The sequence below is a fragment of the Ursus maritimus genome, unplaced genomic scaffold, assembly GCF_017311325.1.
Source record: "Ursus maritimus isolate PB19 unplaced genomic scaffold, ASM1731132v1 scaffold_19, whole genome shotgun sequence".
NCBI classification, from domain to species: Eukaryota; Metazoa; Chordata; class Mammalia; order Carnivora; family Ursidae; genus Ursus; species Ursus maritimus.
Window position 1 is genome coordinate 56,020,929 of NW_024424341.1, and position 25,484 is coordinate 56,046,412.

Sequence of the window (25,484 nt, forward strand, 5' to 3'; positions counted from 1 at the left end):
CCTGGCCACGTGTGGCCCTTAAATACTGGCTGAGCCAAGTGTGAAATAGACCCTAGATTTCAGAGTCTTAGAATGAAGTGTGTCGGAGGGGGGATAAATGATCTTGTTAGTATTTTTATATTGATTACACATGGAAATGATCATGTTTGCAAAATCACGTTACATAAAATATACTATTAAAATTAACATATTTAGGGGTGTCTGGGTGGTTCACTCGGTTGATTATCCAGCTCATGATTTCGGCTCAGGTCATGATCTCAGGGTCGTGAGATCGAGCCCCATGTCAGGCTCCGTGCTGGGCAGCGTGGAGCCTGCTTAAGATTCTCTCTCTCGCTCTGCCCCTCCCCGCCAAAATAAAAATCAAATTAAATTAATGCATTTAAACTCACCTGCTTTTTTGGCTAGAAAAAAAAATTTTAAGATTTTACTTATTTATTTATTTGACAGAGAGAGAGAGCACAAGCAGGGGGAGTGGCAGGCAGAGGGAGAGGGAGAAGCAGGCTCCTCGCTGAGCAAGGAGCCCAATACGGGGCTCGATCCCAGGACCCCGAGATCATGACCTGAGCTGAAGGCAGCCACTTAACCGACGGAGCCACCCAGGTGCCCCTCGCTAGAAAATGTTTAATGACATATGTGACTTGCATCCTATTTCTCTTGGGCAGACCTTGTTTTGAGGGTGCCTCTCTAAAGAGTCCTTGGAGGAGCAAATGACTAAACATACACACGGTTTTTAGAACAGTGCCCGATATAGCCAACACAACGCGGGTACAGCGTTAGCTGCTTTGTCATTATAGTAAGGTACGTGCAACATAAAATTTACCATTTTCACCTTTTTTAAGTGTACAATTCAGCGGCACTAAGTACCTTCCCAGTGTTGTGCAATTATCACCCCTGTCCATTCCCAGAATGTTCTCATCGTTCCAAAGAGAAACTCTGTACCCATTACTCAGTGACTCCCCACTCCCCCTCCCACCAGCTCCTGGTAACCCTCCAATCTACTTTCTGTCTCTGTGACTTTGTCTGCTGTAAGCACCTCATTTAAGCGGAATCCTACACTATTTGTCCTTTTGTGTCTGGGTTATTTCCCTTAGCCTACCGTTTTCAAGGTTCGTCAGTATCGCAGCACGGATCAGAATTTCATTCTTTTGGGGCGCCTGGGTAGCGCAGTTGTTAAGTGTCTGCCTTCGGCTCAGGGCGTGATCCCGGCGTTCCGGGATCGAGTCCCACATCGGGCTCCTCCGCTGGGAGCCTGCTTCTTCCTCTCCCACTCCCCCTGCTTGTGTTCCCTCTCTCGCTGGCTGTCTCTCTGTCAAATAAATAAATAAATAAATAAATAAAATCTTCAAAAAAAAAAAAAGAATTTCATTCTTTTTTAAGTCGGGGTAGTACTCCACCACACGGCACGTTTTGTTCATTCTTCTGTTGATGGGCACTGGGGTTGTTTCTGCCTTTTGGCTGTTATTATACACAATCTGGTCCCTGACTCACGATCTAACCTCATCTCTCACGAAGTCCTCCCCTCGCTCACTCTGCTTCAGCCACACTGGCCTCCTTCCTCAAGTCAGGAATTGGGTCCTGACTTGCCCACCTCAGGGCCTTTGCACTTGCTTGCCCCCCTGCCCTATGGTTCCCCCCTCCTCACCCACGCCTGCCTTTATCACCTTATTTAAAATTGTACAAACCCCTTGTCCTGTCTCTTTGCTTTTCCTCCACAGCACTTAGCAACTTCTGGCATACCATCTATTTTACATTGTACTGACTTTTTATATATCAGTATTTTATAATACCTGTAAATGGTTTTATTTTTTTATTTTTATTTTTTAAATTTTTTTTTAAGATTTTATTTATTTATTTGACAGAGATAGAGACAGCCAGCGAGAGAGGGAACACAAGCAGGGGGAGTGGGAGAGGAAGAAGCAGGCTCCCAGCGGAAGAGCCTGATGTGGGGCTCGATCCCAGAATGCTGGGATCACGCCCTGAGCCGAAGGCAGACGCTTAACCGCTGTGCCACCCAGGCGCCCCGTAAATGGTTTTAATATAAATAATTCTACACATAACATGGCATTTCTATTTTTACATTTATAAATTTAATTTATAACGTGTGTTACATTTTTATTTAATAGAAATTCAATACATGGAAGTTAAACATTTGCAAATATGTAAATATGTAGCATAATACGTTGTATTATCCTTCTTTTCTGTCTCCATCCTTACCGTGGTCAAAAGTGTAAGCTTTGGGTGAACAGGGATCTTTGTTTTGTTCATGGCCGTCCTCCCTGCCCGCCCCCGCCCCCGCAGTTTCTAGAACAGAGCCTGGCACGCATGCGTCTTAGTCCTTAATTGCTGAATGGGTGACTACTTAGTGAGCAAGGAACTTGGGAGGATGTGAATGAGCTGAAGGAAAGTGTACTAGGGATGGGGGTGGGGGGGAGTTGAGAACAGTTGAGAAGAGGCCCTGAGGCTTTTAGCTGGTAGGGGTCCGGCTCTGGGTCCAGGGTGAGGGGCATTGGGAACAGCCTGGCAGAGTAGGCAGGGCGAGTGCTTGGGGGTTGGATCTTGACCCACAGCCTGGTCCCCTCACCCATTTGCTGGGTGACCTCAAGTCAGCGACATGCCCTCTCTGAGCCTCGTTGCCTCATCTGGAAAAAGGGAAAATAGGAACTGTCTGTCTGTTGATTTATTCAACAGGTATTCCCTAGACACCTCCTGTGTGCCCTTGGCCTCACTGAGCTTCTGTTCTAGACTCCCACCTCCGGGGGCCCGTATATAAATTGAGTATTTAAAGGCCTGCCTGGCTGTGGTAACCCACAGTTCCTGATGTTGGGTTAGTTGCTGTGGGTGTCAGCTTTCCTCATCTGGGGGATAAAGGGACTACTGTGCGGGGTCGTCGGGGTAGCCCAGTGCCTCGGGAATGTTACTGGTGGTTTATAAAGTGGGGCTCTTATCCTTGGGTGGTATCGGGCTGGGGATGTAAGCTGAGCCTCGATCATGGAGCTGGTGTTTCTTTTCAAAATACGAACTTGACGTGGCTGAGAGCATTTTGGGGCCACTAACTCTCAGGCCCCGGATGCGGGCCCCGAAGCTTCGCTGTAGGCTCTTCTGAGTTGGGCACACCCCTTATGCCCTGAGGCATGCAGAGACTCAGTTTCCCCCCTCCTCTCTTCCCTTTCCGGAACTTTGGCAAGACGTTCCCCATTCGAGCAGGCCTATTGCCCAGCCTTTGTTTGTGGGCGTGCGAGTTAGTGGGGGTCCTTAGCTAGCTGGTGTGACAAACAGCCCTTTATTCGCAGTTGCTCAAGACGATAAAAGTTTTCTTCTTGCGCATTTATAGACCAGCGAAGGGGTTTCTAGTCGGGCAGCCTCATGTGAGGAACTGAGGAACCAGATTCCTTCCCTCTTGTGGCTCTGCCCTCCCCTAAGTTTGTGGGGCCCACCGGGGATGAGGAAGGATGGAGGAGTATGTCACGTGCCAGGCCTGGAAAGCGCCCTTGTTGCTTCCACCTGCTTCCAGGTGGCCGCAGTGCAGTCACGTGACCACACCCAACTACAAGGGATGCTGGGAAATGTAGTCGCACAGCATGCACGCCTAAGAGGAAAGCATGGTTTCAGGGTAACACGCACCAGCCTTCACCACAGTGGGTGTGTTTTCATTGATGCTAGCATAGCCAGTGGACTGAATGAGAAGGACTCAGTACCTGGGGGGGGGGGGGGGGGCATCTGCATTAGCTGTTTGACTTGAACTGTACCAGCAACTTCTGGGCTCCTGAGAGGACCACCTTAATGCCCCACGGGTCCCAACCCCAGTTGGAGAGCACTTAGAACAAAATCCACAGGCCTCCCATGCCTCTTCCCCGTCCCCGCTCCCTCTCTCACATCGTTACTAATGCCCCGTACCCACCACACACACAGTGATCTAGTCGTTCTTGGAGCCAAATGGGTACTTTGCTGCCTCAGGGCCTTTGCACTCTCTGTTCCGTCAGCCTGGGGTGCTTTCCCCCACGTATTTACGTGGCTCTCTCCTTACTTCATTCCCCTCTCTGCTTCAGTGTCCCCTCTGTCCAGGACCCTATTTTAAAATCAAACCTCCCCTTCCCCGTCATTCCCTCATCCTCTGTTATGATCTCCTCCTAGGCATTTACCACGAGCTGAGATTACATTACAGATCAATTTGTTTCGGGAGGTCTGGTGTGCTCCTTACTGGAGGGTCTCCCAGGGCACAGGAGGTGCTCACTTAAGTGTATGTGTTGTTGAGCGAATGAGTCAAAGGTGTTTGGTTGTGTTTTTCTCCCGACCCAGTGAGAAAGCGTGGGGGGTTGCGCTGGAAGGACAAGGTGGGGGGGCCCTTGGGAGGGAGAGAAAGCGGAGCCAGGGAAACCCTTCCCAGGAGCTCTGTGGAAAAAAAGAATTGCTTACAAGCAGTGTGGTCATTCTCCCTCCCTTCTTAATACCAGACCTAAATCTTACCTCTTATCAACTTAACCTCCTGAGGCCCCACAAAGAGCAGGTGGTGGCAGATGGGGGAGGGGGAAGCCATGGGGTGGGGGGTCCCCCGGTCCTGTCCCTCGAGACTGGTTTCGTGTGTGTGTGTATGTGTGTGTGTGCATGTGTGTGTACTTTTTAGCGAAGTATTAAAGTGTCTGGGCTTTGTTTTTTTGCAGTATAAAGGTATTTATGCTTCTGAAATCAGCATCCTGCACTTAGGAAATTCTACAAACCCTGCACATTTCACATTCCTTTGTGGTTCCTATGTCTTCTTGCCCATTTTCGGCTCACGTTGGGAGGGGAGGAGAATATGAGACTGAAACTTGGTGCCCACCCTCGTGGCGCCTCGGTCCAGCTGTGGGTACGGAAGGAAAGCAACCCCTTTGGGGGGCTGGGGGCCGCGCTGACCGGAGATGCCCCTGAGTGAGTGTACAGGCTGGGATGAAAAGTCAGGTTGGGGTGGTGGGGTGGGTCACGTGACCAGTCTCTTTTTCTCCCCCGCCCCTGCTTAAAATTTGAGACCGCTTTATCGAGACATAATTCACATACCATAAAACTCATCCACTCAAAGTTGTGCAATCCAGTGGTTTTTAGGATATTTGCCACTCTCCAGTTCCAGAACGTTTTCATCACCCCAAAAGGAAACCCCACACTCAGGAAGCAGTGACTCCCTGTTCCCCCCACTCCAGCCCCTGGCACCCGCTCATCTGCTTTCTGTCTCTATGGCTTTGTCCCTTCTGGAGGTTTCACAGAAGTCCTACATTTCGTGGAAGGCCACGCTACGTGGCCTTCTGCACCTGGCTTCTTTCACTCACCGGAACATTCTTAAGGTCTGTCCGTTTGGTCACCTCTCATCACTAGTTCATTCCTGTTGTTGTTTTTCTCTTCTCATTTTCTTTTTCAAATGCGAGCCGTCTGCATGCCATAAACATCTCCTTTTTTTTTTAAGTGTACAATTCCGTGGTTTTTAGTATACTCACAGAGTTGTGCAACTGTGACCACAATCTGGTTCTAGAACATTTTCATCACCCAGAAGGAAACTCTGTACCTAATTTCTCCCCCAGCCCCCGGCAGCCACTAATCTACTTTCCATCTCTGCAGATCTGCTTGCTCTGGACATTTCCTATACGCGGGATCCTACAGTGTGTGGCCTTTTGTGTCTGGCTGCTTTCCCTCGGCGTGGCATTCCCAGGTTCACGCACAGCGCGTGTCAGGGCCTCTCTCCTTTTTATGGCCGAATAACATTCCATTGTATGGATCTACCACATTTCGTCTCTCCATTCACCAGTTGATGGACATTTGGGTTGTTTTCCAGTTTGTTGTTGCTTATGAATAAAGCGTCTTGGTGGCCGTTTCTTCTCCCGAGGTGGGGGCTGGCCTTTCCAGCAGCTTCCTGCCCGGGCCTGTCCTTGCTTTGTTCTCGCAGGCACTCAGGCCTCCTCCTCCCCCTCCTCCCTCGTCCTCCTCCCCCTTCTTCTCCTTTCTCTTCCTCCAGTTCTTTCTGTATTGTATCTCCCTCTCCCCAGCCTCAGCCAAGAGAGTATGAGTCTGGAAATCGTTCCTGGGGAGCCCTGGGCGGGCCCTTGGGTCGTTTCTGCTCTCCCTGGAGGGAGGTCTCAGCCCAGCCTGGTGCTGGCTGCCCACCCCAGGGGAGGGAGCAGAAGGGACAACCTGATCCTTCTAATCCAGCCCCAGGGGAAGTGTGTGGGGACACGGCCATGCTTAGGAAACAGCTTTTCTTGGGGGCTTTTATTTATTTTTTTAAAGATTTTATTTTTTTATTTGAGAGAGAGAGAGACAGCCAGCGAGAGAGGGAACACAAGCAGGGGGAGTGAGAGAGGGAGAAGCAGGCTCCCAGCAGAGGAGCCTGATGTGGGGCTCGATCCCAGAACACCAGGATCACTCCCTGAGCCGAAGGCAGATGCTTAACGACTGAGCCACGCAGGCGCCCCTCTTGGGGGCTTTTAAAAATGTATGTGTTTATTAATATACTTTTGAGAGCAGCGGGAACATAGGCCCAAGTACAGAACTCAAACGGCATCAGAGATTTCTAGTGAAAGGTCTCCCTCTCTCACCCCGACTCCCAGCTGTCCTTTTCCTGGAGGTAAAATGGTTATAGTTTTGAGGCTTCTTTCCCAAGATGTGTTCCGTGCATGTGTAAGCATCTCACACGGGCGTGTGTATGCGTGCACGTGCACGCACGTTTTTTTAAGGCACTAATAATAGGGTATTCTAACGCTGTTCTGCCCTTTGCCTTTTTTTTTTTTTTAAAGATTTTATTTATTTATTCGACAGAGATAGAGAAAGCCAGCGAGAGAGGGAACACAAGCAGGGGGAGTGGGAGAGGAAGAAGCAGGCTCATAGTGGAAGAGCCTGATGTGGGGCTCGATCCCATAATGCCGGGATCACGCCCTGAGCCGAAGGCAGACGCCTAACCGCTATGCCACCCAGGCGCCCTGCCCTTTGCCTTTTAATAATATATCCCGAAGGTTCTAACTTATCAACTTCAGGGCCTGGCACAGCTGCATAATATCCCATCGGAGGGCCCTAACTTATCGAACCAGTGCCCTCTTGCTGGATACTTAGGTTAGCTCCAGTCTCTTACAAACAAGGCAACAATGAGTAACTGTACAGTGTTGATTTGCATGAATGCGAGTAGACTTGTAAGTTAAAATCCCAGAGTTGGAATTGCTGGGGGCAAATTAAAAAAAAAATTGTGAAAATTTCCTAATGTACATGAAAGTGGCGACAGCAGCGTAATGCACTCCCGTTACTTGTATCCCCGAGTTCCTTGGACATCCAGATTTGGCCACGCTGGCTTTATTGATCTCTGTTTTGTTGTTGTTGAAGGATTTTAAGGCAAATCCCAGATCTCCTGTCATTTTAATGGTACCTACTTAAGTATGTAGTTAAAGAATAAAAATAAGTATTTTCTTACATGATCACCACGGCATTATCAAACGTAAGAAGATTTAAAGTGGTTTGGTATCATCAAGGGATGTGCTTTTTTTTTTTTAATTTTTGTAAATGGAGGTGTAATTCACATGCCATAAAATTCACCCTTTTGAGGTGCACAATTCATTGGGGTTTTTTTAGTGTAGTCACAGGGTTGTGCAACCATCGCCACATCAGATTCTAGAACGTTCCATCACCCCAGAAAGAAACCCACACTCATTGATCATGCCCTCATTTCCCCAAGTCCTGCCCTTTCCCCTGGGACCTCCCGGCAGCCACGCATCTGCTTTCTGTTTCTGTAGCTTTGCCTCTGTTCTGGAGATTTCATATAAATGGATTCCTGCAGCACGTGGTCTTTTTAATCCGGCCTCCTTGGCTCGGCGCAGTGTTTCTGAGGCTCATCCACGCGGTAGCGGTGGATCAGAACTGCCTGCCTTTTTCTGGCTGAATAATGTTCCACCGTGTGGATTTGCCGCCTTTCACTTCCCCTCCCATCGGTCGAGGAGCGTGTGTGTCGTTCCTGCTTGCTGGCTGTCGCAAGTCGTGCCGCTGTGAATATCCCCGCATGAGCGCGTGTGTGCACCTGCGTTTTCGTTTCTTGCGTGGATATGTGCTCCTACAAGTGGGATTGCTGGGTCATACGCTAACTCTCTGTTGACTCCCTGAGCAACCGCCTACCCGCCAGATGTTTTCTCCAGTGGCTGCTCCGTCTTACATTTCCATCAACAAGTCACGAGGACTCTAATTTTTCCATCTTTTTTATTATAATCATCCTAGTGGGTGTGAAGTGGTGTCTCATTATGGTTTTGATTTGCGTGGCCTGACGGGTGATGATACCGAACGTCTTTTAGTGGGGGGCCTGTGTGTGTTGTGAATTCTGATCAGTTTCCGATCTGGCCCTGGTCCCTCAGCCTCATGGTGCCTGGTCTTGACTGAGTAGTCTTCTTATACAGAAACCCCCAATCCCTCTTGCCCCGGATGAAATCTGAGTCTCTCGGAGGTCATCCATCACGCCCTTCCCTGGGGCAGAGCGTAGGGTCCCGTGAAGGCAGTTGATGGTGTCAGACTGCCCCAGGGCAGAGGGGAGAACAGGACCCCAGCTCCACGTCTTACCCGCTGAGTGACCTGGAGTCAGTGTCTTCAACTCTCTGATCGTCGGTTCCTGGACAGGGTGATCATGAAGTGCACTTTTTTCCTTTATCGGTGTTTACAACTCACAACCCCAGTAATATGTATCCCTTTGTTTACTTTTGCAGTTTTTTACGGAGTGCCTGTAATGTGCCAGGCAGTGTTCTAGGAGGGGGCTATGCCACAAATTAGACAAAACTCCCTGTCTTTGGGGAGCTGTCCTGCTGGTTTGGGGGACCCATGGTAGGACCCCTCAGAAGGTGCTGGGTGCTGTGGAAAAAAACGAAATTGGAAAAATAGGAGGAGAGGGCTGGTGGTGTGAATGGTTATTTTAACTAGCCCTCCCTGAAAAGCTCTCATTGGAGCAAAGACCTGAAGGTGAGGGGCCAGCCCTGCTGCTGTCTGCAGGAAGGGCGTTCCCAGCAACAAGATATAGCAAGTGCAAAGGCCCTGAGACAGAGACGTGAAGACACCTGCCCAAGTCACAGCCAGTAAGCCACGGAGCCAGGATTGGAACCAGACAGACCAATCCGAGAGTCTGTTTTTTTTTTATAAATGAGCTTTATTGAGATATAATTTATGTACAACGTGATACATGCATTTTAAGAGCACTGTCGGCTGCATTTTGACAAATAGTACTGTCCCGTAAACTGCCATTACAGTCAGGCCACAACATTTGCCTTCCCCAGCAGTCCCTCCTGCCTTCTTGCAATCAATGCTCCCCACCTCCTGGGCTCCCGCGGTGAAATCCGCTTTCTGTAACAATAGATATGATTTGCCTTTCCTTAGATTCACACAGCATGTACTCTTTTTACTTCGGCCACTCAGTGGAGTGACTTGGAGATTCATGCGTGATGGATTTGTCAGTTTGCTTCCTTCTGTTGCTGAGAGCAGGATCCCATTGTGTGGGCAGATCTGGATTTGTTTATCCGTTCACCTGTTGGTGGACCTTTGGGTTGTTTCCAGTGTTTGGCCCTGACCAGTGAGGCTGCCGTGAACTTTCATGTAGTAATCTTTGTGTGGACACATGCTATCGTTTCTCTTGGGTAAATACCTCGGCGTAGAATGACTAAGGCAGATAAGGATGTGTTTGACTGGGGTTGAAACTGCCCCCGCTGTTTCTCAACGAGGCTGTAATGGTTTGCGTCACCCGCTGCAAGGCTGAAGAGTTCCAGTGGCTCCAAATCGTTAACCACCGCATGCTAGCGTCTGTCCATTTCATTTTAGACCTTCTGTTGGGTACCTAGTGGTCTCTCATTATGGTCTCAATTTAAATCTCCCTGTTGACTACAGAGGTCGGACCTCCGTTGGCTTCTGTGCTCCTTGTCGATCTTATTTTGTTTTGAAATCAGCTTGTTTGTCATCCTCTTTATCACGTGGTCGGTTTCTTCGTGTATGCTGCGTCCGTGTCCTTTGTCTAAAGGGGTCAGGCGCCACTCGCTTCTCGTTCCTGCGTCGATATTCCAGTTTTTCAAGAAGAGCTGGAAACCTGGGAGTCTTTCACAGAACGTCTCCGGCTTTCTAAAATTTGGCCCACGGCAGGAACTCTGTGTAAACCAGATCTGTATCTGGGGCTTCTCGTTTGCTGGCTGTCAGAGTGACACATTTGCACGGGGCTCAGTCCAGGCCCTGCAGGGGCACCCACTTCCTAGGACAGAGGGCCCTGTCTGAGTGTCCCTGGGGCCCCGTGCAGTGCCGTCGCCGCGCTCCCCAGCACCAGACAGGGACCGGCCCCCCGGTAGGTGTCCGTGGACAGAGAGACAAGGGAGGAGCCGTGTTCTTTTGCTTTGTGCAGCCTCTACGTCGGGAGAACGAGGCATCTATTTTCACGGCCTTGGTTCACTCACGGTGGTAACAGTTAACGTTGAGCGTTTGATGTCTTTTGTGTGTGGACTCATTAAATCCTGAAACAGCCCCGTAAGCAGGGGTGATGGTGAGAATATTTAAGCCCCATTGGAACGCACATTGGCAGTAAAACACCCCCATGCATGTTCGAGCAGAACACCGCTGGCCTGTGAGGTGGTTATGCTTACTCCGAGGTCTGTTTGATGGATGTAGAAACCAAGGCACAGAGAGGGGGAGTCACTGACTCCAGGTTGCACAGTTGAGAGGGACAGAGCAAGGGGCAGATCCAGGCAGCATGGCCCCAGAGCCAGCCGGACTTTCTATTTTGAAGAAAACTTCAAATCTCTAGACAAGTGGCAAAAATAACAAATACAGAGAAATTTTTCTCAAGATTTGCCGGCTTTTCGCATCTTACCGCGTTTCCTTCTTCACCCTCCTGGACTCTTGCATGGGCCAGCGGCACAAAAGGTGTTCTGCCCATTAGTCTCAGTGCTCCCATCTGGAAAATGGGCCAGTCTGACCTGAACTCTGCACACACACACACACACACACACACACACACACTCTCTCTCTCTCTCTCTCTCTCTCTTCTTTCTTTCTCATAAGCTGTTGGAGATTAGGAACAGTACCATGTGCTTCTTTGGCCCTTGACACTTTGATGTGTGTTTCCGAAGAACGAGGATATTCTCTGACGTCAGCCCAGGATAGTGATCAGACGCTCCGGGTTGAACAGTGACCCAGCACTCTTACCTGCTCTACTATTCTTTGTTCAGTTGGGAGGTTTTTCTCAGCTTTTCTTTGTGTTCCGTGACATCGCCTTTTGGAAGGGTCCAGAACAGTTACCTTCTAGAAGGTGCCTCCGTTGGGGGAGGTTGACTTCTGGTTCCTCCCCATGAGATTCAGGTATTCAGGTTATGTATCCCTGCTTGGAATTTTCGGGACCTGCCCTCTTGACCACCCTGAGGCTCTTCCTTTCAGAGGGACACTTGGCCGGCCTGAGCTCATCTTGTTCCCATCCGGGCGGCTGGTGCATTCAGTTGGGGACGATCTATTGCACCTACAATGTGTGTGTTTGGGGAGCGTGCAGTTTCGATAAAAAGTGAAAGCAAAACACAGTTTCTCAACAGAAAAAAAAAAAAAAAGCAGTACAAGATCATTAGAAGGAACAAAAGAGGAGGGGGGGCGACATTGGAATATACAAAGTTCTAGAAACGCTGAGAACACAAAAGTGACTCGTAATTCTGTTACCCGGGGTAGCGCAGCCTCATTAGTGTTTTGGCAGATTTCCTCCCAATCGATCTGCTTTTCCCCCTTGCCCTCGGGGCACTCATTCTTGCACAGTTGAGTAGAGTGACGTATGTTGAGAGCAGCTAAAGACGGGAGGAAAATTCGGGAGGCCCAGCTCAGTCCAGGGGCGTTTTGGGAATCGGCCCGGCAGGCGCATCACGGGTCAGAGATGCCCGCTGAGAGCTTGTGCCCCCGGAACTGGGGTTTCTGCCCCACTCTGTGGACACCAGCGTCCCCCACTGTCCCTGGGAGGAGATCAGAACCTCGGTGAGTAGGGCTAGGTCCCCGCTGGAACGCTCCCTACATCTCCGGAGCCCCTTGAGGTGGCTCTGACCCCAAAGCCCACAGGGCGGCTCAGCCCAGCACAAACCAGGCTGAAGCAGACTGTGCCCAAGATCGGTTTTTCCCCCAAGTTGTATTTTTCGAAGCTTGAGCCTGGGGATTTGGGAACAATAGCTGCTATGATAATGGTGAACGCTTTTCCAGCACGTCCCCTGAGCCGCAGGTCGTGTACTTTGTACATATTGATTCGTTTAAGCCTCAAGCCCGTATCGTGGGGGTGTTACGGTTCCTGTAGACCCGAGGTAAAACAGAGGTGCAGAGAGAAGTAACTTGCCCAGGGTCAGACAGGTGCTTAAATAGCAGAGTGGGATCTGAACCCACGCAGTCTGGGTGTGTGTGGTGCTTTCCGGCTGCATCTGAAGCAGCAGTTTGCCTATTTATTTAACTCAGGCCTCCACGAGCCCATGTGGTGCTTTTGTGGAACTAAAAACAGATGCCCCTTTCTCATGACCCTTTTCTGCCATCTGCCAGAAAATTGTGGTCCTATGTATACACAAATCTACAGTGTCCTAAGATGGGACTGCTTCCCGGGGCGGGGGGGCGGGGGAAGGGTTGGGGGATTGTGCGGTGTACAACCTGCACAACTGTACGCAGTTACCCAATATTTAGCAAATATTTCTCAAGTGTCTACTTCAGAGACCGACAATAAACAAGATAAGCCAGTAAAATATTTACTATGTCAGATGTCAGTAAGTGTTCCTAACAAAGATAAAGCAGGAGAAGAGGGATCAGGGTGCAGGGGGTTGGGCTGCACTTTTAAATAGAGTGGTCAGGGAAGGTGAGGTCACTGGGGTTGACATTTGTGTAGAGACCTGAGGGAGGTTAGGGGATAGGCCATGTGGGTTTTTGGGGAAGAGCAGTCCAGGCAGAGGGAAGAGCCAGTGCAAAGGCCCTGAGACAGGTCGGTGCCTGGTGTGTTTGAAGAACAGTGAGGAGGCCCATGTGGCTGGAGCTGAGCAAGCCAAGGGGAGAGAGAGCAGGATATGAGGGCAGAGGGTACTGTGGCAAATCTCGTGGGGCCTTGTGGGCCACAGTGAGGACTTTACTTTTACTCTGAGCGAGACAGGAACCTGAGGGTTCTCAGCAGACGAGGGCTGTGAGTTGATTCGAGCTGACTCGAGTTGACTCGATGCTGGTGGGGTGGGGGCAGAGAGACCAGTGGGGAGATCGCTGAAGAAATTCAGGTATAACGTGGCTCTGGGAAATATTTCTTAATTTTGAGTGAATGAACAGATACTTGCAGCGAAGTGCAAGGAGGCATTTGGCATTTGCTGTAGCAGAGGCACGAAGGAGAGGGTCACACAGTCCGTCACAGGCACCCCCCTCCATGCTGGTTCCTCCTCCTTCCCTCTGGGAGCAGAGCAGGTGCTTGGGAACAAGCAGCCACAAGAGAGCTGGGAGCCCAGCTTCCAGGCTGACCTGTTCTGTGACCAGGGCCGTGCACAATTTTCACCATGTAAAATGGGATAAACCGGTGCCTTGAAGTGGTCAGCGTGTATTTGCTCTTTTTCCTTTTTTGAATCGTGAAATAAAGCGTCCACTAATACTATCATACATAGTTTCTTTCCTTTTTTTTTTTTTTTTTTTTTTAGAGAAAGACCTGCACTTGTGGGGGGGGGGGAGCTGAGGGAGAGGGAGAGCAAATCTTAAGCAGGCTCCATGCCCAGCGTGGAGCCTGACGTGGGGGTGGATCCCACAACGCCAAGATCATGACCTGAGCCAAAATCAAGAATCAGTCTCTTAGCCGACTGAGCCACCCAGGTGCCCCTGTTTTTTCTTTTTTTATATTGAGGTGTATTTGACCCCTGTTTGTTTCAGGTGTGCAATGTAATGATTTGATATTTCCACGTACTGAGAAATGATCACCTCTGTATGTCTTGTGTACATTCGTCACCATACAGAATTTTTTTCTTGTGATGAGAACTTTTAAGATTTACTGTCTTAGCAATTTGCAAATATGCAGCGTGGTATTATTAACTGTAGTCACCGTGCTGTGCGTTCTATCCCTGTGAATTAATTTATTTGAGAACTGGAAATTTGTACCTCTTGACCCCCTTCACCCATTTTGCCCACCTCTACCCCCTAGATATTTTTAAAAAAAATTTTTAAAGATTTTATTTATTTGAGAGAGCGAGCACACGCAAGCAAGAGAGCACAAGGGGGAGGGGCAGAGGGAGAAGCAGACTCCCTGCTGAGCAGGGAGCCTGACGGGACTCGATCCCAGGACCCTGCGATCAGGACCTGAGCCGAAGGCAGATGCTTAACCAGCCGAGCCACCAGGCCCCCCCATAGGTACTTTTTAAAAAGCCCAACAGATTTATGGAGATAAAATTCACATGCCATACAACTCAGCCATGTAAAGCGTACAATCCTGTGGTTTATAATACATTTGCAGGGTTGTGTAACCGTCACTAGCATCAATTTTAGAACATTTTCCTCTCTTGAAAAAGAAGCCTGAGCCCCTTAGCTGTCCTCCCATTCCTCCCATCTGCCCGGCACCTGGCAACCACTGATCGACTTTCTGTCTCCGTGAATGTGTCTGTTCAGGACGTGGTCTATAAGTGGAGAGTCATAAAACAGGTGGTCTTCCGTGTCCGGCTTCTTTTCACGTCGCACGATGTTTTCTTCATTCCTCCGTGTTGTAGCGTGAGTCAGGACATCATTCCTGTTTCCTTGCTAACTAATATTCCGCTGTGCGTCTATACCATGGTTTGTGTCTCCGTTCACCCGGTGATGAGTACTTGGCTGTTACAAAGAATTCTGCTCCGAACGCCCGCATACTGGTTTTTCCACGGACATGAGTTCTCATTTCTCCTGGGCATCTACTGGGAGTGAGATCACTGGGTCACAGGGTAGCTCTACGTGTAACGTTTTGACGGACAGACGATGTCACACACAGTTGCACCATTCTCATCCTCTCGGGAGTAGACGAGGGTATCAGGGTGTTTTCTTCCCTTCCGGGGAATCTTTTGTTGGATTGTACGGAGAAGTGCGCACACCCTAAGCGTGCAGCTGGCTGAATTTTCACAGGTTGGACACACTCATGGAACCAGCTGCCAGATGAGAAACAGAGCATGACTTACCTCCCTTCCCGAGCTCTGCATCCCCCAGCCCCACCAGGAGTTTCTGTCCCCGTTACAACTCCGTAGGTTCGTGTTGCCTGGGTTTGTATCTGACGCATGAAATCCTACGACGACGTTTTCTTTCACTCTGCGTCGTGTTTTTAGAATCTTCCCTGTGAGTGGATTAGTAGTGTGTTTACCCCTTTTCTCTGCTGCGTAGTATTCCAGCATGTGGCTGTACCACCAAGCATTCATACGCTTTCCTGTTAATGGGGCATCTGCGTTGTGTCCGGTTCATGGGTGCCGTGAACATTCTAGAATGTGCCCTCTGGTCCATATCTGCCCATTATTTGTGAGGGCAGAATTACACAGAGAGTAGCCCCAGGCTCCGTATGATGCCAGATGGAAGTTATCTGTGGGCTCCCCTCCCTTCTCGACGCACACGTGTCCCATGTCACGTGTTCTAGAATCCTTCCTGGGTGAGGACTGAAAGCCTCGATGGCGGTCCTTGCTGCTAGTTTGAGCTCTTTCACGCTTGCTCTATAGACTTGACAAATATTCTCTTTCATGGTGCCCGTGCACTGGACACCCATGTGGTCAGTGTAGATGGGGAGGCACTGCCTGGGGGTCCTGATGGGCTTGACACAGTTCACAGTGGGTGCTGTCGCCCCCTAGGGGGCATTCTGCACATTTGCCCAGAGTTCTGGTCGCCCTCCGTATTGTGGTGGTTCCTGGCAGGAATCATGGGTGTAGACTGTGACTGGATTTATCTGTCTCCTGGGTTGGTGCGCAGGGTGGAGTGTCCTGCACTGACCTGTGGAGATGTGCCCACCGTCTCTCCGTGTCTCTTCCTCTCGCTCGCCCTCTGACTCTCCAGAGTGCCCTTCCCTCCCGTGCCTCTGCCCCAGCTCACTTCTGCCCACTCCCCTCCTCTGAGCAGCTCTCTGCGCTGAAGCCCAGGTTCACCACCTTCCCCCACAGATTGGGCTCATCGGAGCCCATGACGTCCCCCCCATGACCTCTTGCATCCTCTCCAGCTCACGCTGACAGGTTTCTTCTGGGGCCTTCGGGCCTCGCTCCCATTCTAGTGGCCAGTCCCCCATTCTCAGCCCGGCCCCATGGGTCTCTGGCCAGCCGAGGCATGGAGCCCCTCGTTCCCTCCCCCAGCCCCGGCCAGTCGTGAGTCAGGCGCCTACACTCTTTAGTATCTGCTGTGGCCGCTGAGAATGGTCCCCCTCAGTCATTCCGTCAGAGTTTACACAAAGTGAACAAAACAGACCCCGTGCTCACCCTGGCTCTCCTGGTGGAGACAGGCGGCAGATAAGATAAATCACATTTACAGCATGTCAGATCGTAATCGGCGCGCTGTGAAGGAAAGCAAAGCAAGGAGGTGGAAGTGCCGAGGGGGAGGGTAGGGATTGCAGCTGTAGACGGAATCGGGTTGAGTCTCACTGACCTGGTAACAATAGAGAAAAGGAGGCGAGGGCAAATACCTACCAGACAGGAAGCAGCACATGCAAAGGTCCTGTGGGAGGCATGTGCCTGGTGTGGCAGAGCAGTATCGAGGAGGCTGATGTGGCTAAAGGGGCGTGGATGAGGGGCAGAGGGTGGGAGACTGCGACAGGAAGTGGGGGCTATGGTGAGGACTTGGGCTTTTACTGAGGGAGGCAGGAGCCCCGGGAGGGCTCAGAGCAGAGGAGGGGGCGCGGGCTGACTGGGGTTCTAACACGAGCCCTTTAGCTGCCATGTGGGGATGAGCTTGTGGGAGAACAAGGGCAGGGTCGGGGACAGAGGGGACAAAAGCTGGTAAGGCCACACAGGAAGGCCAGGGGCTGCCCGGCCTTGCTCTGAAGCTATTCACGCAGATTCCCGCGTGTCTGAGCCTTCCTTCCAGCGGACCCTCAGGGGCGCAGCTCAGGCCTCTCGGGCAGTCGGCCGGAGCTGAACCCCCACTTTTAGGTTCATTGAAGACTGTTGAGGTTTTTTGTTTCTATAATAAACTCTTTCTTTTCAAATAATTTGAGGTCTGCAGCTAAGTTGTGAAAGCAGTACAGAGTTTTCGTATAGCCCGCACCTGGTTTTCCTAATGTTCACATCTTACGATGTCTCCGTGAAACCACCGTCCATTGCCATCAGCCAACTGGAGAATGTATCCCGATCTCCCTAGTTTTCCCCTAATGCTCCTGTTCCAGGACCCCACCCAGGAAACCACACTGCATTTAATCATGTCTCCCGAGGCTCCTGTTTCTCAGACTTCCCTTACTCTTGATGACCTTGTTGGTTTTGAGGAGTACTGGTCGAGCGTTTTGGAGAACGTGCCTCGCTTGGGGGTTGTCTGATGTTTTTCTCGTGATTAGACTGGCAGTTAGGGTTTGGGGAAGGAAGACTACAGCAGTAAAGTACCCTTCTCCACATGTCATGTTAAAGGTGCTGCACGCTGTCAGCTTGACTAACTACCGGCGATACTTACCTTGATCGCGGGGCTGAACGCATAGTACTTTTGATTCTATGCTTCCGGCTGTGAAAAGGATAAGCGTGTGACTAAGTGTAGATATATTTGCACGTATCAACTCATTTCCATACTCACAACTCTGTGGGGTGGACACAGCTCGTAACCTGATTTTACAGAGAAGGAAACTGAGGCACGAGGAGGTTGTAGTGGGTCATCCAAGGGTCATCCAGTTGAGTGGCAGAGGGGGGATCTGAACCCAGGAGGTCTGGTTGCAAATCAGAGTCAGGGCTCTTCACTGTCATCTGTTTATTATAAAGTACATGGGTACACATTACGCAACCTCCATCTAATTTCATGTAAATGAAATCGTACAATATGTGAGCTTTTGTGTCTGTACTTTATTTTTAATCTTTAGTCTCTTTCTGAGCTCCTTTTTCATGCCCTCTGTCTCTATTATGAGGATTAGTTAAAAGTCAGTAGTATGATGTATATAAGTCAGCTTTACTCTGGGATGTATTGTCAGGCTAAGGGACATCACGCTGTCTGCTTTGGGGATCCTGTGCCCTTCCCTGAGACACCTCACTCCCCTGACCGCCTGTCACCTTCGCCCAGCATCAGTCCATATATTGATTACCTGTCCAGCTGAATCTGTTTTATCTCTGAGGTTAGGGAATAAATAGAAATTGACATTCTACCAACGGATCAGAACAGAGAGCCAGGATGAGAGGCAGGCACGTATGGACATGTCACGAGGCTGCAGTGGCCCCTGGTCAGATTGGTGGGGACGGGGGAGACTCTTAGTAAATGGAGCTGGTGCCAAAAAAATAGTCATCCATATGGGAAGAGATGAAATTGGATCCCTACCTCACATCATATACCCCAACATAGTTTACGGATTCAAAGTCACATATAAACTTAGAAACTGTTTAGGTTTTGGGGTGAGAACAGATCCTGAAACAAGATATAAAAGGCATTTCTGTGAGAGGAAGGCTTGGGGGCCTGCACATCTCTGGCCTGCGTGCTCCCCTGCAGCCCTTTCTTTCTCTGAGGCTCCGAGCACGCACACACGCAGGCGCGCACACACACACACACACACATACACACACACACACACCTCTTGCCCTTGGTAGGGTGCATTAAGCCGGGTAATTAGTAGCTTTGGGACCATCAGAATTCCTTAGATAGAAATGTCTTCACTGAAGAAGGTGCTAGATCAAACAACGGAGCTTGTCTAAGGCTGTGTTTGCACATCCTGCCTGGCTGCCCTCAATTATCCACTCTGCCGTCTGATCCCTCTCAAATTCTGGAGGGCCCTTGATTCTGCTCCTCCCCTAGGCAGTCAGTCTGCTGCTCTGCCATCATAAACAGAATGCGGCCATTTTTCATTTCTTCCCCTGCCACCAGCATCTCCCCCCTGGCCTGCCTGCCCCTGTCCTCGCCTCCTGTGATCCATTTTCCACTCAGCAACCAGAGGGATCCTGTGAAAACCTGAGTCAGATCATGGCCCACTCTGATGAGAGCCCTCCCATCTCCTGGGCTCCTTCAGAGTAAAATCCCAGGACCTGACCTTGACCCATTGGGCCCTCCATCACCTGGCCTTTGACCTTGCCTCTTCAACCCCTTTTCACCTCCTTGCTGTTGCCCAAGCACCCCCAGCACATTCCCACCTCGGGGCCTTTGCATCTGCTGTACCTTCGGCTTCAGATGCCTTTCCCCGTGTGTCCATGTCGCTTCTGTTCTTCTCCCCACGTCTGCTCAGACACCTCTTATCTATGAAGCTGTCCTGACCACTTCAACTAAAAATGCGTCAACTAGAAATGCATCCCCCTCCTTCTCTACCCCCTTCCCCCGCCACCTTTCTCCTCCATCCTTGCCATTGTCCACTCTGCCGTATGTCATATGTCTCTGTGGTCTGACTCCTGCCAGCAGAACGTTACCTCCAGGAGAGCAGGGATGTCTGCTCTCTTCGTTGCTACCTCCCCAGCGCTGCTGGGAACGACACAACCTTAAATAAAATGGAATCGTTTTTTTGGCCACTGAGTGGGGAGCCGAGTTTAGAAGGAGCCGGAGAGGAAGCAGGAAGGCAGTGAGCGACTCCCCCGCAGCGCTCCAGGCAGTGCTCATGGGCATCTATACACGGACAGTGCTGGTTGCAAAACCCAGGGAAGGATGGGGGATTTATTAAGAAACAGGAGGAAGCGTGGTATCTTGAAGCCATCAGGGTTAGCTAGTTCCTGAAGACAGCTCCGCTCTGATGAGAAATTAGAAAGCTGCGCTTGAGTCCAGGAAGAAAAGCGTCTCGCTGCGGGAGGGTGGAGGGAAGGGTGGTCGCTCGCTGCCGGCAGATGCTCAGGCGTCCAGGGTTTTCACGGACATTGGAAAGCCGTCTAGGCTTTGGTGTCCATGAAATCTGGGTGCAATCCCAGCGCTTCCTTTTACCACGGAGTAGCTTTTGGTCTGTGCACATTTGGCTGCAAGTAACAGTTAACCTGACCAGGGATGGCTTAAATAATATTCCTGTTTTTTTCAACAACAAAAAAAATTTTTTAACAAATATTCTTCCCCCGTTTAGATGGACCATAGTTTTTGTTCAACCAGTTTTCTACTGATGCCCAGTGGATTGTTTCCAGTATCTCGCTGTTACAAACAACAGCCGCCTACGTGTGTAATTTTGCAAGGGTCGGGTTGTACCTACAGGATACATGAGTGAAATTGATACGTAAGTGGAGTCGCTGAGTACGGGATACATGCATCAGAATCTGGAGAGCCTCATTATTTACAGATGCCATATTCGTGAATTCACCTGCTTGCTCCGTGTTCATCCTCGTAACCCAGCCATCAGTCCTCCCGGTGCTGTCTCGGTCGTCTACAGACATGCGCAGAGCAGGGGCAAAAATGTGAGTCTAGGTGCCCGTTCCTGGTGGAGCTCGAAAAAGCAAACACTCTGACTTCTAGTTTCAGCTCCCATACTACAAGCAAGTGCCCTTTTCGTGATCTAACCTTTAGTGCCTGTTTTTCACATCGGTGCGCGTGGTGGTGATTTCACCGTTTAAAAATGCCCCCAAGCCTAATGCCGAGGCGCTGCCCAGCGCTCCCAAGTGCAAGAAGGTTGGAAAGTGCCTCACGTAGAAAACACATATGCTAGGCGAGCTTTGTTCAGATGTGAGTTATAGTGCTGTGCGCCGTGAGTTCATTGCGAACGAATCAGCAATATATATTAAATAAGGTGTATTTTAACGGAAACACACATAAAACAAGGTTACGTATTGATCGCCTGATGAAAATGTGACCAGAGGCTCGCAGGGACCTAACCCTCGATTTCCCCCAGGAGCGATAGTTCAGGATTCCCTAATTCAGTGATCGTGGTAACTTCTAGAACATAACTACCGTGAATAACAAGAATCGATTGCACGGGTTTTTTTTTCCCTCCTTTACACGCTAGCTGTGCTTTACTGGGATACAATTTACGTGCAACAAAATGCACATATCTTAAGTGTGCAGCATGATGAATTTTGACAAATATTACCCATGTAACTATTACGCAGTTGCAGATCCAAAACATTTCCACCATCGGGGAAGATCCCCCTCCCTCTGTCCCTCCACCTGCCCCCTCAGGGCCACCATACCTCTGATTTCTTCCCACCGGTGTCACTTGCTCAGAATTTACGTGGAGGGATCGCACTGGGGGTAGTCTGTGTCTGGCTTCCTCTGCTCACCACGATGCATTTAAGATTCATCCGTGTTGTTGCACGGTAACAGTAGTGCATTCCCTTTTATTGTCCACTGTGTGGCTGTTACACTGTTTGTTTTTTCATTTACATCTGTGTATACAGGCAGTGTACGTCTGTGCTGTTTCTGGGCTTTTGTGAAGAAGGCTGCTGTGAAAATTTTTGCGAAAATGTTTTTGTATACATTCTTTTTGCTATGGTCATAGAGTAGGTGTATGTTTAACTCAACCCAGGATTTTCATTCCCTCTCTTCTGGAATAAGATGTCTAACAGGTCATTCCAGGGATTTGGTGCAACTCAGGATTGCCAGGCTGCTGGGTTCTGATTCTTCTGACCTTCCCCCTCTGGAGCACAAAGTAGCTGCTGCAGCACCAGCCATCGTCATCATGTTTCACATCAGTTTTTCAACCAGGAAAGAGGAGCAGGGGCAAATAATCTTCCCAATAAAGGGCTCTCTTTGCCCAAATGTAAAAATCTTTTCCATGTCCACAATTTAACTGCAAAGGAGGCTGAGGAAGGAAGTTCCTGACCAAGGGGCAAAGGCCTACGCTTGTAGTGACTCATCCTCGTGAGTGGGTACATTGCTGAATGAAACCAAATGCAAGTTCTGTTGACCAGGAAGTCAGGCTGGGAGTGGCTTTGGATAATGGGCGACCTCTTTAGGCCCGTTGACCCGTGAGGCCGCCTTGTCACTGGCTAGGAACCGGTGGCTTGTGTTCAGTATGAGAGCAAGAGCCCTGGGAGGAAAACAAAGAGATGGAAGCTCCTAGAGCAGCGGTTGTCCCGACTGTGGTCCCTGGGCCAGCAGCAGCATCCGCATCACCTGGGAACTTGTTCGAAATGCACATTCCCAGGCCCTACCCCCAACCTTCTGACTGAGAAACCCAATCCTTACTTTCAAAGCCCTTCAGGTGATGCCGGTGCAGGTTCAAGCTTAGGACCCGGTGGTCTAAAGCATGCACAGTGTTGTTGGAGCTCTTTGTTTCCCCTCTGCTCCGCCGAGCTCCACTTGGTCCCAACCTCAAAGCCTTCCCTGTTGCCCAGTGCCACGGGAAGCCCTGTGTCCAGTCAAAGTAATTATTCCTTCTGTTCCCTTCCCCCACCCCATTGCCTGTTTCACTCCTTGGCGTTTCCTCTGTTTTATATAAACTAGCATTCAAGGAGAATGTAAAACCTTTTGAGATACCTGATTTTCTTGGCAAGCCTGCAGCTTTTTAGCTGCATTTAGGATGGTAGCAAGTGGGGGGGAAAGGCACAAAACATTCTAGTGTGTGACTACCTGTACAAACTAGGCTTTTAGGAACTAGACACCAGTCGCTTTATGAGCAATCCAAGTTTTATAGGGCACGCTTTTATGTTGTTAAACTAATTCAATGATTTCAGAACTCTAAAGGTCACTGAAAATAAAGATGGTGTAGATTTTAATTGCTCTTCAAATTGCTTTTTCTCTCTCTTCCCCAAAGGGGTGGGAGTGGGCGAGGAATCAACATTTTTTCCCTGTCTTCCTTTTTTGGCTTTGAAATAGACACAGCATGCCAGTGGCTACATATCCAGGGCCGAGCTAGCTCTTATTGGGCTTTCCAATGGAATTGAAAGAGGTTTCTCCTCTGGGAGGGCACAGTCCCCTAGTCTCCTTTGTGTGAATTAGAAAGAGTCCTTTCTGCAGGTGGATGTTGCCCCTCTCTGAGTCTCCCTGGCGTGAGCAGAGCCTCGGCTGCATTTGAGGCCCCACTTGTGCCCACAACTTAATTCCTTTGTGTCGTGAACAACCTGTGCAACTGTGCTTGGTGGTCTGTGTCTATATATTGTATACCCAGGATGGATCGCATGCATCTGTCTTATAGATTTACGTGCTATACTGGTTTCCTGTGGCTGTGCTAACAAACACCACAATCATGGTGGCTCACAGTTCTGGAGGCCGCAAGGCCAAAATCAAGGTGTTGGCAGGGCCACCCGGGCATTCAAAGTTGTGCCTTCTGAAGGCTCTAGGGAAGAGTCCTTCTTTTGCACTTCCAGCTTCCGTGTCTTCTCTTGTGTCGGTGAGAAGGTCACGGGTCACTGGATTTACAGCTCACCCAGACAATTTCGGAGGATCTCATCTCGAGATCCTTAATTACCTCTGCAAGGACCCTTTTTTCCAAAAAGGGAAGACCGCATTCACAGGTGCGGGGTCATAGACGTATCATTTTGGGGAACTACTCTTCAACGCGCTACAGATGCCTTGCGAAAAATCTGAAGAGAGCAGCCTCTGGGCATCGCGGTTGGTCAGGCCCACGGAGGGAATTCATCACTCAGTGTTGGACCCAAGTGTGTGGGAAATGAACTGAGTTTTCCACGGCGCTTCAGGACAGTGTAAGGGGAAGAGGGCGTAAGAGGTGGGGGCGCTGTAAGGTCATTGCAGGAAGCGTACCCCTGGGGTTCGGGATGGGGGGCAGCTAGGCAGCCCAGCACCATCATGTAGTTCCCCCGAGCTCGGGAGCCTGTTGGCCTGGGTTCACATCCCAGCTCTGCTGTTCTGCTAACTGAGTGACCTTGGGCAAGTCACCTGACCCCTTGGTCTGCCTTGGTTTTGTCAGCTGTGAAATGGGTATGAAGATCATGGCACCTGCTCCAAGGGATTGCCGTAAGAATGAGATGTAGGCAGAGGGAGCACTTCGAATAGCACGGGGCACTCCGTAAGTGCTCTGCAAACCTTGGCTTTGGTGATGAAGAGGTTGATAAAGCAGGAAGTCGTGGCAGTCAGGGGCAGGGGGCAGACCTGGAGCTCCTCTGATGCCTGGACTGCAAACACCGGGCAGCCGTGTGAGGAAGGCTCCTGAGCAGGGGTGAGCCTGGCGGTTGGGCAGGTCAGCCTGGTGGCCGGTGAGGAGGGGAGCCCAGGAGGAGGCAGGCTTTATGTCGTCGGTGGTGTGTGGCTTGATCGATGTTTTTACTGGTGGACTTGAGCTGTCATTGCCCCCTCCTGTCCGTCAGCGCCCAGCAGCCATGCAGGATGTGCTGAGTGACACTTATGAATGAATGAATGAATGAATGAATGAATGCAGTAACACTGAAAATTCATAACAAGCAGGGCGCCTGGGTGGCTCAGTTGGTTGAGTGTCCAACCCTTGATTTTGGCTCAGGTTATGATCTCAGCGTCATGGGATTGAGCCCCGCATCGGGCTGTGTCCTGAATGCGGAGCCTGCTTGAGATTCTCTCTCTCTCTTCCTCTGCCCCTACCCCCCACTCACTCTCTCCCTCAAAATAAATAAAAATAAAATAAATTTAAAATTTGTACCAAGCAGTAGATAATGTTAGCACAGATTAGGTGGTGCCTGGCATGGTGTGGAAGGGTGGTCCTGCAGGCTCCCCGCTGGGCCAGGTGTCACCCTGCTGGGTCGTGGGGGTGTTTCAGGACGTCCCAAGAGGCCAGGTGGAGTGCTGGGGGCTCAAGCAGCGTTTATGTGCCAATCAGGATGGAAACGTTTGAGTATTTTAACAATAGGTGCAGTTGGTTATGAACAAGAGACATGTTAACACAGGCCGGGGGGATGGTTAGATGAAAAATGATGGGGTCTTGATGGGAGTGGGGACAGTGGCCGTGGAGAGGAGGAGAGGGTGTGGGGAGGTTTGGGAGGTAGGATGAGTGGATAAAACGCGGATGTAGTCAGAGGTGTGAGGTCAAGGTTGGTCCTTCGTCTCTGGAGAGGGCTGTATCAGTTAGCTCCTGCTACATAACAAACAGCCCCCAAACTATTGCTGTTTAACAAATTATCCACAGGGCACCTGCATGGCCCAGTCAGTTAAGCATCTGCGTTCAGCTCAGGTCATGATCCCAGGGTCCTGGGATTGAGGCCCGCGTCCAGCTTCCTGCTCAGTGGGGCATCTGCTTGTCTCACTGTGCCCCCCCCTTGTATGCTCTTTCTCTCAAATAAATAAATAAAATCTTTAAAAGCAAACAAACAAATTATCCACAAATGTAGCAGCTTAAAGGAACAATTGTAGTATGCCCACGGGTTTTACGGGGCAAGAATTTGACTTGGAATTTGACACTGGGTCTCTCTCCACGATGTCTGAGGTCTTGGCTGGGAAGACCAAAAGCCTAGGGGCTGAAGGCCTGTTCACATACGTGCTTGGCACCTGGGATAACTTGATGATAGGACTTTCTTTTTTTTAAGATTTTATTTATTTATTTGAGAGAGAGAGTGAGCAAGAGAGAGAGA

At 50.1% G+C, this 25,484-nt stretch overlaps 1 protein-coding gene and 1 long non-coding RNA gene across 2 annotated transcripts in view; one reads left to right on the forward strand and one right to left on the reverse strand.

Moving 5' to 3' along the window:
* LOC121103515 overlaps nt 1-1,229 on the reverse strand; it is a 2,796-nt gene extending 1,567 nt beyond the window's left edge. The window contains exon 1 of the long non-coding RNA XR_005835794.1: nt 1,097-1,229. This is a non-coding gene — a long non-coding RNA (uncharacterized LOC121103515). The remainder of the gene's footprint in view (nt 1-1,096) is intronic.
* Nucleotides 1-25,484, forward strand: part of BICRA (BRD4 interacting chromatin remodeling complex associated protein) — a 74,955-nt gene that overhangs the window by 17,853 nt on the left and 31,618 nt on the right. The window lies entirely within an intron of this gene.